The 20,296-nt window shown below is 51.8% G+C and overlaps 1 protein-coding gene across 1 annotated transcript in view; it reads right to left on the bottom strand.

The window, feature by feature from the left end:
- LOC147734640 (protein mono-ADP-ribosyltransferase PARP12-like) overlaps nt 1–20,296 on the bottom strand; it is a 370,724-nt gene that overhangs the window by 222,888 nt on the left and 127,540 nt on the right. The gene's annotated exons all lie outside the window — the stretch shown is intronic.

The raw sequence follows: 20,296 nt of genomic DNA, 5'->3' as shown, positions 1-20,296 counted from the left end.
TTTTAAGTGGACGGACGAACACAAAGACCATATATTGCTATACGCGGACAACATTTTACTTTATCTCACTTCGCTGGCGTGCTCTCTTCACCGCGTTCTCCACATCTTTTATATTTTCGGGGCTCACTCCGGTTACCAGATAAATTGGTCCAAATCCCAGATGTATTCTGTAGTGAATTGGGTTTCTGTTGCAGTAACCCCCCCACTTTTTGCCTGATACCTGATGCAGTTTTCCTTGGTGTGCCCTGGGTCCCTGCCAATCAGGTACCCAGGGCCTGTGTTCCTTCCCTAAAAACTGTACTAAAGCCTGAACCCAATTGGCATCTCTGGCCACATGTCAGCCCCTGGTAAATGGTACACTAGGTACCCAGGGCATTGTGACCAGAGAAGCACTTATTGAGCCACCCTTAGGGGCCCTGTACCCTGACACACACACACTGCCTTTGCAGGCTGAGTGTCCTGGTACAGAACTAAACAAAGAGTCGACATGGCACACATCCCTGTGTGCCATGCCCACAAACCCACTGCCCTCTAGTTGGGTGCCCTATGCCAGTGGTGAGGGCACAGGTGCATGAGCTCTGTGCCCCTACAGTACCAAGGGCACTGTAAGTGCAGTGATGCCATTAAGAGTATATGGTGCTGGGAGGTTGTCATTACGAACTCCACAGCACCATAATGGCTACACTGAAGACTGACAAGTTTGATATCAAACTTCTTAGCACATTAAACCAACACTGATGCCAGTGTGGGATTTAATGTAAAATGCACTACAGAGGGCATATTAGAGATGCCCCCTGAAACCTAACCTACAAACCACGTCTTGTCTGAGAGGCTGCCTAGGATGCCACACAGCAGACATGTTGCTGGACCCCTGGGTGGAGAGCCCCCGCTCTCCTGGGCCTGCAACAATGCACATCCTGGGACGAGGCGCCAAGCCTCCTCCCCCAGGACGGGCAGGGGAAGCTTCAAAGGCATTCCGCCTTTGAGAGCTTCTCCAGACCACTTGCTCTACTCAGCAACTGGCCCCCACTGGTTCTGACCCCCACTCTGGCGGGAAGAACGGCGGGAAACCCTAAGTGATGAAAGGGGGTGTGCCAGCCTATGCCAACTCGACCCATCAGGTGGGAGAGGCGAGGTGAAACACAACTCCGGGCTCCAGCCATCTTGAGGATGGGGAGACCTGCCCAATCACAGCTAGGCTCCTGCCCCCCTCCCACAGGAGAGGGGAGGCTAGGGGTTGTAAGCACCCCAGGACAGGGACCCATTGGTCCCTATCCTTGCCCTACCTGTAACGCCCCTAAATTTAGTATTTAGGGGCACCCTGAACCTTCCTTCCTCAGATCCCGATTGCAACAACAAGAAGAACAAGAAACAAAAAGACCTGCTGTGCAGCTGCTAACGAAAGGACGACGCCCACTGACTTGGCCCCAGAACCCTACAGGCCTGTTGATCCTTGAACCTGCTACTGCGAAACTCCAGCGTCTCCTGCGGACAGCAACCTCGAAAACCCCGGAGGACCTGCCTGCCTTGAACCTTCCAAAAGACTGGGACTCCCACGACCAGTGGTTCTGCTCAAACAGCAATACACCTGGTGCCAGTCAGGAACCGTGATTTCCAGCACTCTCTGCACCCGCCAAGCCTGGCCTGTGCCTGAGTGAGGATGCCCCTGTGCCACTGAGGTTGTAACTACTGTACCTTTCCGACCCTGGGAGACCCCTGAGTCTATGCCCAGAACCTTAACTCCACCAGTTGAGTACTTACCTAAAAGCCAATAACTCATTTTCCTTCCATAGGTTAACATTGACTGGTTTCACTTGAAATTTCTTCTAAGTGTGGAGTTTTGAAACTTTAAAATATTCATCTAAAATCGGCCGAATGGGGGGCGTGGCCAAGATGGCGGCGTGAGCAGACGTGCTTTGTCGGAGTTCCCGCCGCCGGCCGTTAACTACAGCATGCTTCCTAGCGAAACGCCCTGAACCGAGCACTTCCCCGGCGGGCCTGAGGCCAGCATTGCTGCGGGAGAGTGCAGGACGACTGTGCGGCCGGTTCCCGGCGCGGAACCCCGGCTGGGCCCGGCCCGGCGACCTGGTGGCACTGACGGCTTGGAGGGAGTGCGGCACGACAGCGAGGCCGCGGGGGGCGGAGCCTGCACGCCGAGTCGAAGGCGCCTGTGCCCGGCGGCTGCTGAAACGGCGAGCCCGGCCCGCGCGGCTGAGCGCTGACGTAAATAATTAATTTACTCTCTTAATTTCTATGCAGGTAAGTACTTAATCAATAATAACTCAATCAGAAGGAAAGAAAACAGAGTCCGTGGTGTTAGAGTTTCTAAGGGTTTTATTCCTCATAAAGGAATCAGGATATCATGTTCTGACCACCACAGGGGTGTCAGAAGGGATAGATGAGCGCGCTCTCGTTTATTGACATTACATAGCTTATATACTTGATTTACATCATAAGTTTCAATGTGAGAGGCGTAACAGCTGAGAGAAGACAAGATAACAGTATACACGTGGTACCAATACATCATCAAGAGGCGTAAACTAGGCGTGAACTAGAAGTGTGTGCTAGAAACGTCACTGACAGGTGACGCAAGTGGGTGGCACCAAGGGGTGGTGCTAACAGAATGTTGCAATGTCAGCAGAAATCGGAAGCTTGGATGCGCGCGCAGCTGTATGACGTGTGACTGACGGGGTGCAGGGGTCTTGACATTTACACTGACGGGAAGAGACAGAAGTCTGGCATGTCAGATCAACTTGTACTTCTATCATATCTGATATCTGATGTTTAGGAACTATACTATCTGGGCGGAAAGGTCTCTAGGGTAGAAGCTATTCTATGCTAACTGTGGATGCGTGTATAAGCGCCTGAGTGTCTACATGTGAAGCGTGGGGGCACGGGGCCTTCCATGGAAGCATGGCAACGGAGGCTATGAATTACTTGTATTAAGACAGATCGGCCTTTTGGCTCTGCAGCTGGAGAGGATGTTTACAGGATCAAGTAGGCAGGAATGTATTCTCGGGGAGCGGAACAGATAACTCGAAGGTTATAGTCAGTCTTGGCAGAAAGCAGGCTTGAGCTGAGCGCGAGGGGCCGCGCTGAATATAGGACATAGTTCATGAGTACAGAGGTAGCCTGGGCAGAGCCAGGAGCCACAAAAGAGGTTCAGATGGCAGGAATTCAGGGCCTACTCTGGCTAGAGCAGGAAAAAGTGAAAAGTGTACTACAAAAAGACGTTGGCATAGCATATTTAGGAACGGACTATATAATCCATTCATGGTGCGTCTGACAGAGGACAAGTTGACGGTGGACGCAAATGTATTTGCGTCTTCATAACTGGCACAGGAGGGAAGTTACATGCACTTTAAGCTGGTACATGGAGTCGGTGGGGTACGCGCTAGGGAACACAACATGGCCAAAATTTAATTTTCCTCATTCCCTCCTTGTTCCCTACGGACCCTTCATGAAATATCGATCCTCATGAATCGATCAGTCTGTTCTTGTAACATCATTTGTTCTTCTTTCTTTCGGTTACGTTTTGAGTGAAAACTGGAATGTTCAATGCAAGAAGTGGCACACAGTCCACAGATCGCTGGCCCACACTGTAGGCACAGACAGCAACTGAATACTAGGACTAGGCCAATGCCTAGGAAGGATAGTATTTTCCATCCCCAAGCTGTTAACGTTGTCCAGAACCAACCGGACCAAGTCCAGGTGCCTGGATTCTGATGTATCTGATTTGCAATTTTATGAAGACGGGTGATAGCTTGATATACAGATGGTGCATTCTGTGGAATGAAAACACAGCAGCTTGACCCGATGACCTTACAGGCTCCACCTCTATCTGCCAAGATGACGTCAATTACAAGACGATTCTGAAGGACAACAACCCGCATAGCGGACTGCTCCTCTGTTAAGTTTCCTAAGGCGGAGGTAGTTTCATTTACTACAGCTTCAAGTGTTCTAGTTAATCTGCGTATTAATTTACTATTCTGGACAGGACCTAAGAAGAAAAAGAACCCTTTATTAAAATCAGTGTACTGTTCCCATGCTGTTTCTGTGTAGTCGACAAGGGGGGCATCTCTTCTGGGTCTATTCTTTATTAGATTGCTATTTCTGTGGTAATCAGAAGGAGCTAGAAAAACGGGTGGCAAAAGGAATGCAATGTAACAGGTACCATCCCAATCTGGAGGTAGACGAATGTATGCGGTATGACCACACACAAAGTAAGAATGACTGATAGCTTTGAAGGATGACTTTCCATCATCACTGAATTCGACCACAGTAGTACATTTACTATGACCTAAGGGTACTGAACCTTTCTTCTTGATACATAATTCACCAGTGACTGGCAGTACTGACATAATAGGTAGAACTGGTGCAGCTTCGGATTCGACGGTAAGAATCATAAGGCTAATTGTGTAATTACCTAATCCATATACTTCATTTTCTAGATCAGTTCCTATTCTAATGGGGAGTCCCTCCTTATCCGGGTAACAGACGTCTAGTAGGACCAAGTTCAAGTTTCCCCAAACCCAACCCCCATCGAAAACAGCAATGTCTGGATCTAAAGAATTAATTATCTTAAACCATGCCCCGCAGGAGCCATTGTGAGTGAACGGATACGGAAAGAGAGGCAGTGCTCCCTTGTAATTCTGGTAGGGAGGGAGTCGGCCACATATCCAGCAATTTGTAGCATTGTTAGTTTGATGAGAGTGATGTAACATACTAATGAATGTATTGTTGCGCAGCGCAAGTCTGTAGGAAAGCTCATGAGGAGGTAGCTCACTAAAAGTGTGTTCAGCAGAGACATTGTAAGCAGATTGTTCACGCTTGAAGATAGGATAGTATATAGGTAACAAGATACTAGCAATGATTATTAATATACTGAGAAAAAACATAATTATTAGTGTCACTATGCAGTGACTACGAAGTGATTTGCAATATGTTCTTTTCTTTTCCTCTCTCTCTCTAACTCGATCTAGGGGATACATGTCAGAAACTATTTAACCGATTCACCTAGGGGAGGACTTAAACAATTAAACTGTCTGACTTGCTAGATCGTAACTTCATACGATATTGTTCTTGAGGAGTTCTTTGTTCTTTTTTATCAGAGTCTTTGGTGGGGGTGGGTGTGTCTTGTTCCGGTTTCAGTCCTGGGAATGTTTTGATATGGCTTAGGTGGACCCACCCCTTTCTTCCTTCCAATTTGACTGCGGTCTTTGTTGTTAGAAGAACGGTCTTCGGAGACTTCCAGCGGGGCTCCAACGGACTTTTCCTGTCGAAGTTTCGGACTAAAACAACGTCACCGGGGCGGACATCATGCTCCTTCACATCGGTGTTGTCGGGGAAGGCAGCGGCAACCTGTGAACGACATGATTGGAGTGCAGACATCAAGGAGGCAAGGTAATCTGTCAACATATTAGAATCAACATCGGTTATCTTTTTAGGAATGGGCGTCCCCCACATATTCGGTGGTCTTCCAAAGACCACTTCGTACGGAGATAGCCCTGATCTCGAATGGGCGACCATTCTCATATAGAATAGTGCCACCGGCAGGGCGACTATCCAGTCGACCCCTTTGTCCTGACATATTTTGGCAAGGCGAATCTTTAATGTCTGATTATGCCTTTCTACAAGGCCTGCTGCTTCTGGATGTCGGACACAATGGAACTTCCACTGGTATCCCAATAACAAGGAAACTTCTTTCATTAGGGCAGACGAGAATGGCTGACCGTTATCTGAGTACACGACACGAGGCAAGCCGTACCGTGGGAAAAATTCACGAACCAACTGTTTGGCAGTGGTCGGAGCAGTGTAATCTGGGACTGGATATGCTTCGGTCCAGCGGGACAGAGCACAGACAACTACGAGAACATATTTAAATCCTCGACAACGGTCCATCTGGATATAATCCATCTGGAGGACTTCAAAAGGGTGATCGGGAGGATGAAATCCACCTTGCTCTACAGGGACGCTTTTACCTGGATTGAACTGACAACAGATCATGCAAGTACGCACTTTCTGTTTTGCGGCTGCTCGTAAGTGTTTATTATTCCAGATATTTTGCAAACTGTCTAGCATTGCTTTCTCTCCTAAATGGGCAGGACTATGTGCTGTATTTATCATGACTTGAACCATAGAGTCAGGGAGAAACCATGTAGATTTTCCCTTCGTCATCCAACCCTGATCTGTCTGGATCCCTCCTAGTTCGATCCATTTCTTTATTTCGTCTGCAGTAGCGTGTGTCTGAATGTCAATAACATCTAGGGTGGGATCTCGGACTGTCATGCAGTTTGTCGGATCTGTTGTCTTGGTCGTGTCAGCTGTCTGAGTGTGAGTCAGTGCTGTATGTTTTGCTGTCTGATCTGCCAGGTCGTTACCCTGGGAGACAGAATCTGTGGCTTTAGTATGGGCTTTACACTTCATGACTGATATGGCTGAAGGCAGATGTATTGCTTCTAACAGTGCTTGAATGAGAGGACCGTGCTGTATCTTGGTACCATGAGAGGTCAGGAAACCACGTTCCTGCCAGAGCATACCAAAGTCGTGTACGACTCCAAACGCATAACGGGAATCTGTGTATATGTTAACATTTCTGTTCTTCGCTAGAATACAGGCTCGGGTCAGAGCGATGAGCTCTGCTGCTTGAGCAGACAGTGTATCAATACGATGTGTTTCTTTAACTTCAGTTTCAGTGGTCACGGCATATGCGGCCACTAATTCTCCTGTACTTGTTCTCATGCATGAACCATCCACATAAAGTGTCAGGTCTGGATTTGTCAGTGGAACATCTGTTAAATCTCGTCTGGGCTTTGTTACTGCATTAATAATCTCTATACAATCATGTGGAGCTGGATCTGTCATAACTGTAGGTAACAATGTTGCTGGGTTCAAGATACTGCAGCGTCTGATTTCTATGTGTGGCTGGAATAATGTCAATTCGTAACCTGTCAATCGTGCTATAGTCAAGTGTTGAGTCTGGGTTCTGTTTAACAGAACCTCTACAGAATGTGGAACTTGTACTGTTAATTGATGACCTAAAACAATTGAATCGCTTTGTCTGATTGCTAACGCTGTTGCTGCTACTGACTTTAAGCATGCAGGGAGTGCCTGTGCTACTGAATCCAATGTACTTGAAAAATAAGCGCAAGGCTTATGTGAACCTGCTTGATCTTGAGTGAGGACAGACAATGCTGTACCATCACGTTCTGTAACAAAAAGTGTAAACGGTTTGCTGTAACATGGTGTCGCTAAAACTGGTGCTTGGCATAAAGCTTTCTTTAATTCCTCAAAGGCTTGTGTGTGTTCCTGGGTCCAAGGAAGGACAGTCGAAGTCGCTGCCTCCTGTGTCGTTAACTGGATGAGTGGTTTAGCTAGAAATGCATATTGAGGAATCCATTGTCTGCAGTACGAGGTGAGGCCTATGAAGGCCCGCACTTCTTTTTGTGACTGGGGTCGGGGCATGTTTACTATTAACTGAATGCGATCGGGAGTGAGCTGTCTCCCCACTTTGGACAGCAAGTGACCCAAGTACACAACTTGCTGAACACAGAATTGTAGCTTCGAAGGAGACACCTTGTGTCCCTTGTCGGCCAGAAAATGCAAAACTATCAGAGATGCTTGTTCACATTCGGGCTCACTTCGTGCGGTGATCAGCAGATCATCGACGTACTGTAGTAAAGCTGTATTAACTGGCATTTGAATACAATCTAGTTGTCTTTTCAGTGCTTGACTATAGATGCTGGGGCTTTCTGTAAATCCTTGAGGTGCGCGGGAAAATTTGAAACTTCGTCCATTTAAACTGAATCCGAAGAGATATTGGCTCTCCGGGTCAATGGGTACACTGAAGAAGGCGTTCTTGAGATCGATTACAGTAAAGAACGTTGCTTCTGAATCAATAGCAGTTAACAGGGTGGAGATATCGGGGACCACAGGATACTGTGGTACAATGCATTTGTTCAGTTCTCGAAGATCAATCACCAGCCGGTATACTGGCGGTGCATTGCGGTCTGTACGTTTAAGAATTGGAATGATGGGGGAATTACAGATATTGGAGTCGGTCTCTACGACCACTCCCTGGGCAATAAGCTCTTCAATTATTTTCAGTAAAGCCACTACAGCATCGGGTGGTAACTTGTATTGTCTGATTCTGGGTAGAACAACACCTGTCTTGAGTGTAACACGGTATGGTGTGATATGCATACAACCTACATCAGCTGGGCCTTTTGCCCATAAGTGATCTGGTACATTTTTCAATCTGACATCAAAGTCACGTAGAACATAATGACCCTTGAAATCTCGTAGAAAGAGTCTGACTCCCTCCGGAGAACAGCAAATTATAGCTCCTAAAGCCTTTAGTGTTTTAATTCCTAACAGATTTTCGGGACATGATTTCGTAAGTAACAAATCTGTAACTCGAGATAATGGACCCACAGTTAGTGGTACTGGTTCTGATACCTCATTTACTATAGGCTGTCCTGAAAACCAAGGGAAACATTCTGTGAGCCTGAGAGGGGTGCCCCTGGAACCTCATTATGACTTATAGTAGTGCGACTTGCCCCTGTGTCAATTAAAAACTTTCTGTCTTTTCCTAATACGTGACTATGTACATAAGGACCTTCTTGATCTACAGGGATTTCAATAAGAGGCAAATCACTTTCCCTCCCTAGGCTGTTTCATGTATAACGCTGATAATCTGGATATGCCGACTGGGCATACTGGTACATTTGTTGTGAGACTTCTCTAGTTGCAGCAGCGGGCTGTGTCTGAGCATGCTGTGGCTGTGGTACTGCTACGGTCTGTACTGTATGGGACTGATCATGCATAGGCTGTGTATTCTGCATTGGCTGTTCGTTCTGTGAGGTCTGTTGATGACCCTGTTCATGTCTAGGCGGACGCGGTCTTTCTTTAGTTTTACCTGTCTCGATGTTATGTTTCAGGACTGGACATTCATGTACGTAGTGACCTGGCTGCTTACAATAATTACATGTCCCTTTAACGGGAGCGGCAGAATGATTTGTCTGAGCCCCACCTTTTCTATGACCCTCGGCTGGAATTGTCTGAGCTACTAACATTTTCATTTTCGTGTCTTTCATACGTTTCTGTTCCTGCTCTTGTTCTTCCCTAATTCTATTCTGGTGATATTGTAACATTTGTAACATCTGTGATGGCGTATTTGCCTGCCAAGTACTTTCAACCTTGTACACTCTATTTTTAACCAGTGGTAGGGCGTTCTCTACTAATTTCGTTACAAAAAGGTGTGGATATGACTCACTACTTGTTTTTAGGCCACTATTGATAATGAAACATTTCTCGAATCTCGAATAAAAGTCACTAGTATCTTCATCTTGTTTCTGTTTGCAGGACGAGATTGCGTCCCAATCTTCCTTTCTAGTTGTCAATAATCTTGGCAGAACCTGTACTATTAAACCTGGTAATGCTTTAGTCAGATCCCCAAGGCCTAACCCTGGGACTCGTTTCTTTTCTTCGTCTTCTATCTCTGCCCATGCTATCTTTGACTCTCCCACTTCCCAATCCTTCTCCTTTAATTTCTCGTAAATGCCCGTGGGCAACAGTACTTTTAACATTTTCATAATATCATCATACGTGTAATCTCCCATCAATAACATGTCTTTAAGCTCTCTGTGAAAACCTGCAGGGTCTTTATCATGGCACGGAACTAATTTCTTCATTTCTAATAGTTCTAGCTTAGTCAGTGGTGTGTGAACATACACACGTTTCAGGTTATTATCGGCACCCATAACTGGATGTACTTCTCGTAAGGGATTCTGGCTTTCAATGCCGCCACCGCATTGCATGTGGTACATTTTTCTTTCTGGAGGCGGGGCGGGAACATATTCAGAGCTCAGGAAAGTGTTATACTTACGTCGTTGTTCTAGAATTATTTGTATTAATTTGGTACTAAAACCTCTCCATCTATCCATGAGTAGTGCTTCTAATGTTTCGTGTAAGGGACCTGGATCAGAATGATGGTTTCTGAACTTGATAAGGAGGTGCTGAATCATGTATACACCTGCTATTTTCTGCTCTTCCGGGGAAAGGTTCAAGAATGTCTGCACTAACGTGTCATCATTATATATGTCTGCGTTTTCGGCCCACAACACGGCCGACCGGGCTAGTTCCTGTTCATCCATAGAATTGAGTATATGATACCCTACTCGATCTCGAAGCCTTTTATCAGTTTCCTGGAACTGATGTTCCGAAGAATTCGGATTGGTTAAAGCGGAGAAAAGAACTCTCTTGCTCTCCGGACGGACACCTTTCCTAAGGTAGTTTCCCCTACCTACATACGCTATGATATCTGTAGACTTTTCTGATGTTTCATCTTCATCTTCCTCCCCGGAGGAAGTTTTATCAGTTTCTTCCTAATGTGCAGTTAATACTGCCTTTCTAATTTTCTGGGACATAGTGGCTATGCTAGTCCCCTTGTCATGTTTCGCGTCTGCTATATTTTGGCCCCACTTGTTTAATGCGTCTAACTCACTTTGATCTGTCCCGGGCCTGTCTCGTTCTCTTATCACACAATTAATGAAGAATCGTAATATCTGTTTCTGAACGTCAACTTTCTGTTTATACATGGCAGCTTTGACACTGTCGGGGTCTTTCCCCGTCTGTATGAATTTGTATAGTCTGTCGAGAGCTTCCTGCATTCCTACATAGCATAGCAAGTTATCGGTGGCAGATCTTAAGCGCAGTGATGCTAATACCATCAGATCGTCTGTTCCGGGTACTGGATCATATCTGCAGAATGACATCCTATCTTTGAATGCGTCAAGCCGGGCTGAATAGGGAGACTGGAAAGGATTCTGTGTGTCCTTTAAATGCAATCTGTGTGTCGGTGGCGGGGTCTGTAGACCCGCTGTCGCACCTCCTGAGGCGGATGCTTGGCCATTATCTCTCCGTGGAGTCTGTATCTGGACTTGTATCTGTCTTTTAGTAAGATCAGGTAGTACTGGTTTCGGTAGGTCTGTCTTAAGTACGGGGGGTGGCGGAGCTGGCGGAGCGGGAGAGGTCTGTTGCGGTACCGGTGGAGCTGGATCTGGGGGCGCAGTGCCCCCCCCATCCCTGTCAGTAGGCAGGGCACGAACAGGCATGTTGGTATAAGCTGGTACTACATCCTCTAGATATGAATTCAGGAATATGTCTTTAGTAGTTTTATGCATTACTTTAGTTGGAACTAACGGTGTCGGTAAGTTTGTTGGTATCTCTGATTCAGTTTCGGATGGGCCATCTGCTACGAGATACATACCGTTTACAAGATTATTTCGGGCACGGTCTATTTGTTCTGTTTTTACTCGGATCCCTTCAGTAACTAATTCGTTTTCTCGCTCTTTATCTGATTCTTTAAGTCTGTCTTCTCTACGGAGTGCTTTGTCCGCACGCTTACGTGATTCCTTACGCCAAAATTCTATGGCGTCCTTCTGAGATTGCCTAGCTTTCTTTTTCCATAATGCTTCTTCTACCCTCATGATGCACTCGGCATCCCACGTTCCGGTAACAGGCCATCTGTGTCTCTCGTCTAGGTGTTTGGTGTAATCGGCCCATAAATCTAGATATAATATGGCATCTATGCCGTGCTTTTGATACATAAAATTGCCTGGAGTGTCCCTAGGGGGGATAGGAATTTCTTCCTCTAGTAACCCTTTCCTAGTTCCGATCTGTTTTAACTTACTGAGAAACGGCATCCTGCTTACTTATTTACTGAACGCTAGATCTTTATTCCTTAATACTTTTTAACAGCTATATTGTATGGGAAAAAAACACAATAATACACGTTTAAACAGTCACAGTCATACCACGACATTAATTACATGAAAACATTGAAGACATAGCTACCTACCCCCTACACTGAATGTACCGCTCAACGGTACGGATACACTGCTGTAACAGTGCAGAAATTCGGAATCCTAGATATACTGCTAAACAGTACAGATACACTGCCTAAAAACAGTGCAGACCGGACTTGCGTACCCAAACCCGTCTAGATACGACCCAGCAATGGTACTCACCGGGAAGCACGGAAACAGAAGGCCTCGGAAAACTCGACTGGACTCGACTCGGAACTTCGGAAAACTTCGGAAAACTTCGGAAAACTTCGGAAAACTGGTGGGCCTCTTCACACCTCGGACCTTGCTTCTTTCGGCTGGGCTCTGGTCGGGATCCTCCGCACTCCTCACCGCCTCGTCTGGGCACTGATCGCAGTCTTCGTCACCTCCGTGTGTCAGAGGGGGATGCAGGAAATCCTGCCAGTACACGTGTTGTCCGTCTAACTGATGGCAGGGGACACGGATTGCAACGCACCTTCCGGCGCGTGAGGTGGGGGAGGGGTTCCTATTCGGGCGCCAAAATGACGTAAATAATTAATTTACTCTCTTAATTTCTATGCAGGTAAGTACTTAATCAATAATAACTCAATCAGAAGGAAAGAAAACAGAGTCCGTGGTGTTAGAGTTTCTAAGGGTTTTATTCCTCATAAAGGAATCAGGATATCATGTTCTGACCACCACAGGGGTGTCAGAAGGGATAGATGAGCGCGCTCTCGTTTATTGACATTACATAGCTTATATACTTGATTTACATCATAAGTTTCAATGTGAGAGGCGTAACAGCTGAGAGAAGACAAGATAACAGTATACACGTGGTACCAATACATCATCAAGAGGCGTAAACTAGGCGTGAACTAGAAGTGTGTGCTAGAAACGTCACTGACAGGTGACGCAAGTGGGTGGCACCAAGGGGTGGTGCTAACAGAATGTTGCAATGTCAGCAGAAATCGGAAGCTTGGATGCGCGCGCAGCTGTATGACGTGTGACTGACGGGGTGCAGGGGTCTTGACATTTACACTGACGGGAAGAGACAGAAGTCTGGCATGTCAGATCAACTTGTACTTCTATCATATCTGATATCTGATGTTTAGGAACTATACTATCTGGGCGGAAAGGTCTCTAGGGTAGAAGCTATTCTATGCTAACTGTGGATGCGTGTATAAGCGCCTGAGTGTCTACATGTGAAGCGTGGGGGCACGGGGCCTTCCATGGAAGCATGGCAACGGAGGCTATGAATTACTTGTATTAAGACAGATCGGCCTTTTGGCTCTGCAGCTGGAGAGGATGTTTACAGGATCTAGTAGGCAGGAATGTATTCTCGGGGAGCGGAACAGATAACTCGAAGGTTATAGTCAGTCTTGGCAGAAAGCAGGCTTGAGCTGAGCGCGAGGGGCCGCGCTGAATATAGGACATAGTTCATGAGTACAGAGGTAGCCTGGGCAGAGCCAGGAGCCACAAAAGAGGTTCAGATGGCAGGAATTCAGGGCCTACTCTGGCTAGAGCAGGAAAAAGTGAAAAGTGTACTACAAAAAGACGTTGGCATAGCATATTTAGGAACGGACTATATAATCCATTCATGGTGCGTCTGACAGAGGACAAGTTGACGGTGGACGCAAATGTATTTGCGTCTTCATAACTGGCACAGGAGGGAAGTTACATGCACTTTAAGCTGGTACATGGAGTCGGTGGGGTACGCGCTAGGGAACACAACATGGCCAAAATTTAATTTTCCTCAGCGCGAGGCCCCCGTAATCACCTGTCGGGGGCTTCTGCGGGCTCGCCACACGGACCTGCAGCTTGTGGGTGTGCCTAGCTGGTGGTGGCCGACGGCGGACCCGGCCTGGGTCGAGTGAGGGACCCCAAAACAAGGAGGTGAGGAGCGGTGGTGGAGGGGGGCCCCCACCCCCCCGGCCCAGCAGACCCCCTTTCACGTGGGGCCACCGAGAGACAGCGGAGGCCGGCTGGCACCCCCGCGGGCCCGTCCACTGGCAGCACGACACGGCGATAGTCCGGGACGGTCGAGATCACGATCGGCCAGCGCAGGGCCTATCGGCGAGACCCCCGCGGTCGCAGGTCCCCGCCTGCAGCATTGCCCCGATCTCTGGCTGCACCCACGCGCCTAGGCATTCGACAGGAGAGGTGGTGGCCGGTCGGCGCGGGGGGCACGGAGGGATCCTCAGGGGCCACGCACGTGGTGGGACAGCACGAGGGCCCTCGACTTGAGCAGACGCTGGAGGCACCCACACGAGTAGCCGAGCCCCCCCGACCACGACCCCCACGGAGGCGAGCGGGCCCCCCTTGCTGCGAAGAGGCCCCTGCGACCGTTCTGAGCTTTCACCCCCTGGACAGTGCACCGCGGTGTGCCGCGAGCGCCATCTTGGGCGGCTTCCCGCCCGGCCCGGCCGGCGCTCCCCGCCTCGTCCTCTGGAACCGGCGCCCCTGCGCCCATCACGCGGCCCCCCCTGAGCCCTGCTGCGGATTCGTGGAGCGGCGACACAACACTGCTCACCCGGAGTGGCGGAAGGCTAGGGGGATCGCGGAGGTGCCACCCACATTGCACTGGTTGTCCCGGGGCCGGAGCGGTGCCCACAAGGCCTGAGGATCGATCTGCGGCCAGCGGAAGGAGATACCGGCGGGTGCGGCTGGGGACTCTGGGACGGTATGTCCGGCGGGAGGCCCAGGAAGGACCGCACCATCAAGGACCTCTTCACCCCCCCTACCGTGGGGAAGCGGAATGGCCCCGCGGGGTCGAATCCCCGGGGAGACGCGGACAAACAGACGGTGGCCTCGTCACCCCCTGGGGGAGCGGATCCCGAGGCTCCAGTCACGCGGTCCTTTCTGGAGTCCCTGTTCACTGGGCTGAGGGAGGACATCCACGCCCTAAAGAAGGAGCTCCAGGACGAGATCAAAGAGGTCCGCCGCGACACCGATGCCATAGGGGAGAGAGTGGCAGACCTGGAAACGAAGAGCGACACACGGGACGCCGAAATAGAGGCCCTGAGGCAGGAGCTGGCCCGCATCCATGACCAGCAGGTGGATCTCCAGACGCATGCCGAGGATCTGGAGAACCGCTCCCGGCGGCATAATATCAGGATCCGAGGAGTGAAAATGGCCCCGGACACGGAGGACCTCTTTCAGTTCACACAGGGTCTCTTCAACCACGTCTTGGGCCGACAGGCGGACGCCCCCCTGCGACTTGACAGGGCCCATCGGACGGGCCCGCCGAGGGCCGACGCAACGCACCCACCGGACATCCTGGTGTGCGTGCAGGACTTCAGGACGAAAGAGGAGATCCTGAGCAAGGCACGCCGCATGGAGAGGATCACCTTTGGCGACCATTCACCGGCACTTTACCAGGACCTGGCTGCACTTACCCTAGAGAAACGGCGCACCTTTCGGCCCGTGACGGCGGAACTGAGACAGCGCAACATTTCCTACAGCTGGGGGCACCCCTTCCGCCTGGTGTTTCGGCTCGGCAATGTCCTCCATCAGCCACGCACCCTCAGAGACGCCTGCCGCGTGCTGGGCCTGGAGGAGCCGGTGGTCGACGATGGCTCGCCGGGAGAAAAGACTACTAACGAGGCTGGCCCAGGCCGCTGGCAGCAGCAACGACGTAGACGCAGGCCGAGACGCCCCGCGGCAACTGAGATAGAAGAGGGGCAGAGGGCTGCGGTGGAGACGGTGGCGCAGGGCCTGGCACCGGCAAACAATGGCTGACCGCTGGGAGAGCGACGCGCTGGTTCCACAAGCCATGGTTGGTTCGGGCTAATCTAGTCCGGCGGCGGGGGCGCGTGCAGAGCGCTCCTTGGTCTTCCCTGATGGTGACTCCGTCTCTTCGTCTGTGGCGGAGTGCTTCGAGCGGGCCGACCTGCTTGCGACGCCACCACTGCCCCCATTCTACGGACTTACCTTACCACGGGTCCAGCGGCCATGAGCCTGGACCTGGGACAATGTTGGACCACATTTCTTTGCCAGTTGGGGAGAAGGGTTGGGTAGGGGGGCGGGCACGGGGAGTTGGATGGGAAGCGTCTGTGCCGGGGGAGGGGGGGACCCAGGTGGGGAGGTTGCTCCAGTTGCTCCGGTTGAGCGGGGACTTGGGGGGGCAGTTGGGGTTGGGGGGGTCTTGGGGAGAGAGGGGGGAGGGGCGGGGGGGTTCTCCTTGTCCAGAGGGTTCGGTCGCCATGAGGTGCTCTGACGCGGCCCCTAGCGCAGTGTCTTTCGCGACCCGCGGGCCCACAGTCACGGCCGCCGGGCAGGCTTGGCTTTACTCGTACGATCCCAGATATGCCACGACACCTCATAGTGCTTACGCTTAATGTGCGAGGTCTCAACAGTCCGAACAAACGCAGGGCGATATTATCCTATCTCGAGCGCTCCAAGGCGGATATCTGCCTTCTCCAGGAAACACACCTTGTGCGCAGCGACCAGCATAGACTCAAATCCCGCGCGTTCCCGTGGCAGTTCTTTTCCTCTTCCCCGAAGAAGTCTGCAGGGGTGGCGATCCTAGTGGCTAAGTCCTTTGAGGGGAAAGTCCTCCAGAAAGAGGCCGAAGTTAGAGGGCGGCTCCTACTCTATAGCTTCCAAATCGCGGGCCACACCTTGCTTGTGGGCTCTGTTTATGGCCCGAACGAGGGTCAGGAAAAGTTCCTGCATACAGCCCTAGAGACCATTACAGCCACCACACACACTCACTTGCTGCTGGGGGGGGACCTCAACATAGTCTTTCATAACACGGCGGATCGCTCGGGTCAGAGATCCGGTCAAGTAGGGGCGCTCACGGCGGCGGGTCACGCGCACCTGGCAGACCTGGGCCTCATCGACCTTTGGCGGCACGCGCACCCCCAAACTACTGCCTATACGTATTACTCGGCTGCGCATAAGACGTATGCGAGGCTAGACTATTTTCTGGGCTCTTCGCAGCTGGCGCTACAAGTGGAGAGCGTGGAGATACTGCCAGCCGCGCTCTCGGACCACTCCCCGGTGGTGGCGACGCTTCGGGTGGGAGCCATGCCAGCTCCACAACGGCACTGGAGGCTGCGGGACGGTCTCTTACAGCTGCCTGACACCCAGGCCCGACTCACGACAGCGATTAACCGTTTTCTGGAGCACAACGCCAATGAGGACACCACCAAAGCTACCCAGTGGGCAGCCCTCAAAGCGGTCCTGCGCGGGGAAATCATTTCCATCGCCACGGCCAACAACAAGGAGAGGGAGCTGAAGCGTGCCGAGCTCTCCCAACGCGTGGCGGAATTGGAACAGATGCACCAACGCACAGGGGCAGCCAGAGCATGGCGTCAACTGTGCGCCGAGCGGAAAATGTTAGCGGCCTTGGACCAAGATGTAGCGGAATACGCCGCTATGCGCCTCAAACACGTCTACTATACCGGTGGCGACCGCTGCGGGAGACTGCTGGCGAGTAGGCTTCGGGCGCAAACCCAGAGGCAACAAGTGCGCTCTCTCCAGTTGCCCAATGACGACCTGGTCACAGAGAACGCAGCGATTGCGATGGCCTTTGGCAATTTCTATGCGGCGCTCTACGACGCGGATCACCTCGACCCTGACGCCGGCCCAGCCTATTTGCGGGGCGCGGAGCTCCCCACCCTTACCCAAGCCCAAGCGGACTTTTTGGAGCGGCCCATAGGCCTGGAAGAGGTCATCTCGGCCATTGCACGCCTCAAGGTCGGGAAATCCCCGGGACCCGACGGCTATACTGCGGCATTTTACAAGACCTTTTGCCAGCAGCCTGCCCCCCTCTTGCGCGACCTGTTTAACACGTTTGACACGCCCGGCGCCATACATCCGGATCTGCTGGAGGCGTCTATCTCAGTTATTCCCAAACCAGGCCGTGATCCGGCAGTTTGCGGCTCCTACAGACCCATATCGCTACTGAACGTAGACCTGAAGCTCTACACTGGCATACTAGCGAGCCGCATCGCCCCATATATGCAACAACTGATAGACCCCGACCAAGCGGGCTTTATCCCCCAACGGCAGACCAGCGACAACACCAAGCGGGTGCTGCACCTCATTGAGGCCGGTTCGCGCACTAAACCCGGCTGCATGCTGCTCACCATTGATGCGGAGAAGGCCTTCGACAGAGTACACTGGCCATACCTCGACCAGGCCCTCCGTCACTTCGGCTTTGGAGAGAAACTCCGCCACCGCATCTTCAACTGCTACCGCCGGCCCAACGCCGCGGTCAGAGTGAACGGTCATACCTCCCCGAGGTTCGACATTGGCAGAGGCACGCGCCAAGGCTGCCCGCTGTCGCCGCTCCTATTCGCATTGTACATGGAGCCGATGGCCCAGAGGGTGCGGCAACATGCCCTCATTTCAGGTATTAAATTTGGGGCCGACACGCATAAGATCAGCCTGTACGCCGACGACGTCTTGCTGTCCCTCACTGACCCGATGCGATCCCTCCGTGCTCTCTTTGTGGAGCTCCACACCTTCGCCCTGGCCTCGGGCTTCAAAATCAACGAAGCCAAATCTGAGGCTTTGAACATCTCATTGAGCCCGGATGTGGTGGCCGAGATTAAGTCGGAATTCCGAATCCAATGGTCGGACGCAACCGTCCCGTACCTGGGCGTTCGCCTGGCTCCTACTGTCCGAGGCACTGCGCGGGCCAATTACGAGGCCCTCACCCGCAAGCTCCGGGAGCAGCTCCGGCTTTGGAAACCGCTTACGCTGTCATGGCTAGGAAGAATTGCCGCAGTCAAAATGACGCTGCTGCCGCAGATTCTGTACCTGTTCCAGACGCTCCCCCTGAACCCCCCGGCGGGTTGGCTCCAACAAACTCAATCGGAATTGTCCTGGTTCATCTGGAACGGCTGGCGACCCAGGTTCAAGCATACTCTCGCCACCCTACCCCCCGCGAACGGAGGGGTCGGCGTGCCAGACCTTACTTTGTACTTCCAGGCGGCACAGCTGCGCACCTTTGTGGAATGGTTCCAACTGGAGTCCGGTAAGCACTGGCTCTTCCTGGACCAGGCAGTGGCCGGCCGTACCCTCCAAGGCGTGCCCTTCATTCCGCGTCGACACCGTCCCCCTAACTTGTACGCCTCTGAAATCACCAGCACCGCCCTGCGAGTGTGGGATAGAGTAGCCGTGACCAAGGGGCTGACCACCTTCCCCTCACCCATGACTCCCATCTTTGAGAATCCAGACTTCACGCCGGGCTTGGACACCGGCACGTTCACGACGTGGCGGACGACACCCTGTCGCGCGGCAGGACACATGTTCGATATCAAGGGCATCCTGCCGTTCCAGCAGGTCAAGGCGGATTACGGCGTGGCCGAATCGGAACGCCTGCAATACCTACAGGTGCGCCACTGGGTGCTCCATCCCTCGATCCAGCCCGGAGCCCAACGGCACCTCACGCCCTACGAACGATGGCTGCTGACACGCACCTCGGATAAGAAGTTGATATCGGACCTCTATCAGCAGCTGCTCCTCACACAGGCACACACATACAATGCGGGCCAGGTCCGGTGGGAGAGGGATCTGGGGAGGCAGCTCACTAGGAAGGAATGGGAGGGGGTGTACCATAGAGCCAGACACTCGGCGCACCACACTGGCCTTACCGAGACATTGACTAAGGTCGCGACATACTGGTACCACACCCCTGAGAGACTACACCACTGGGATGCCCGAATCAGTGACAGATGCTGGAGGGGATGTGGGGAACTAGGGACACTGGAGCACCTGCTGTGGAGCTGTAAGGCGCTGCGCCCCTATTGGGACCCTATCCTGGATCTTATAGATGCACATCTGGACACACAACTGCCGCGCTTCCCAGCGTACATTCTGCTAGGCCTCCCAAACGCACTCATGTATCCTCTGAAATCCTGGCGCGGGCGCCTGATCGCGCTTGCGCTTGGGGCTGCGGTCCAAAACATTGTGGCACACTGGAGGGCGACCCAAGCTCCGCAACAACTGGGGTGGCTCCACCGACTATGGGCGATCCTGGGAATGGAGAAACTATCGCTGGCAGCATCAGGGAGGGGGGCGGACTTTGCGGAACTCTGGCGGCCATTCCTCGCCTTGCTTACCGGGGAGTTTCGGGAGGTGAGCTGCCCACGCTACCTGCGTCTGCTACGCTTGGCGGAAACACCTCTCCCGGACCCCAAAACACACACCCGTAAGCGCACAGGCCCCACGCGCGTAGCGTCCACTGACTGTTGAGGGTGGTTCACGACATATAGCTGGATTCCGGACATGGACAAGGAGAAGGGAGGGCTGGGGTGGGGTGGGTGGTGGGGTTGTTTACAGTTCTTTGTTTCTCGTGTTTTCTTCCAATGCACTAGCACTGACTAGCTTGCACCGTTGTAGCACCTCTTAAGACGCGGCCGGCCCATTGGGTTGTAGGCGGCTTGCTGTGTTAATAAGATGACGTACCCGCTGGCCCTATGTGGGGTATCCGCGGGGTCGCTGACCTTGGCCTCCCTAGA

This window comes from Lissotriton vulgaris, chromosome 1_2 (assembly GCF_964263255.1).
Source record: "Lissotriton vulgaris chromosome 1_2, aLisVul1.2, whole genome shotgun sequence".
NCBI classification, from domain to species: domain Eukaryota; kingdom Metazoa; phylum Chordata; class Amphibia; order Caudata; family Salamandridae; genus Lissotriton; species Lissotriton vulgaris.
The sequence above is the reverse complement of the archived record's forward strand: the minus strand, read 5'-3'. Positions and strand labels throughout refer to the sequence as shown.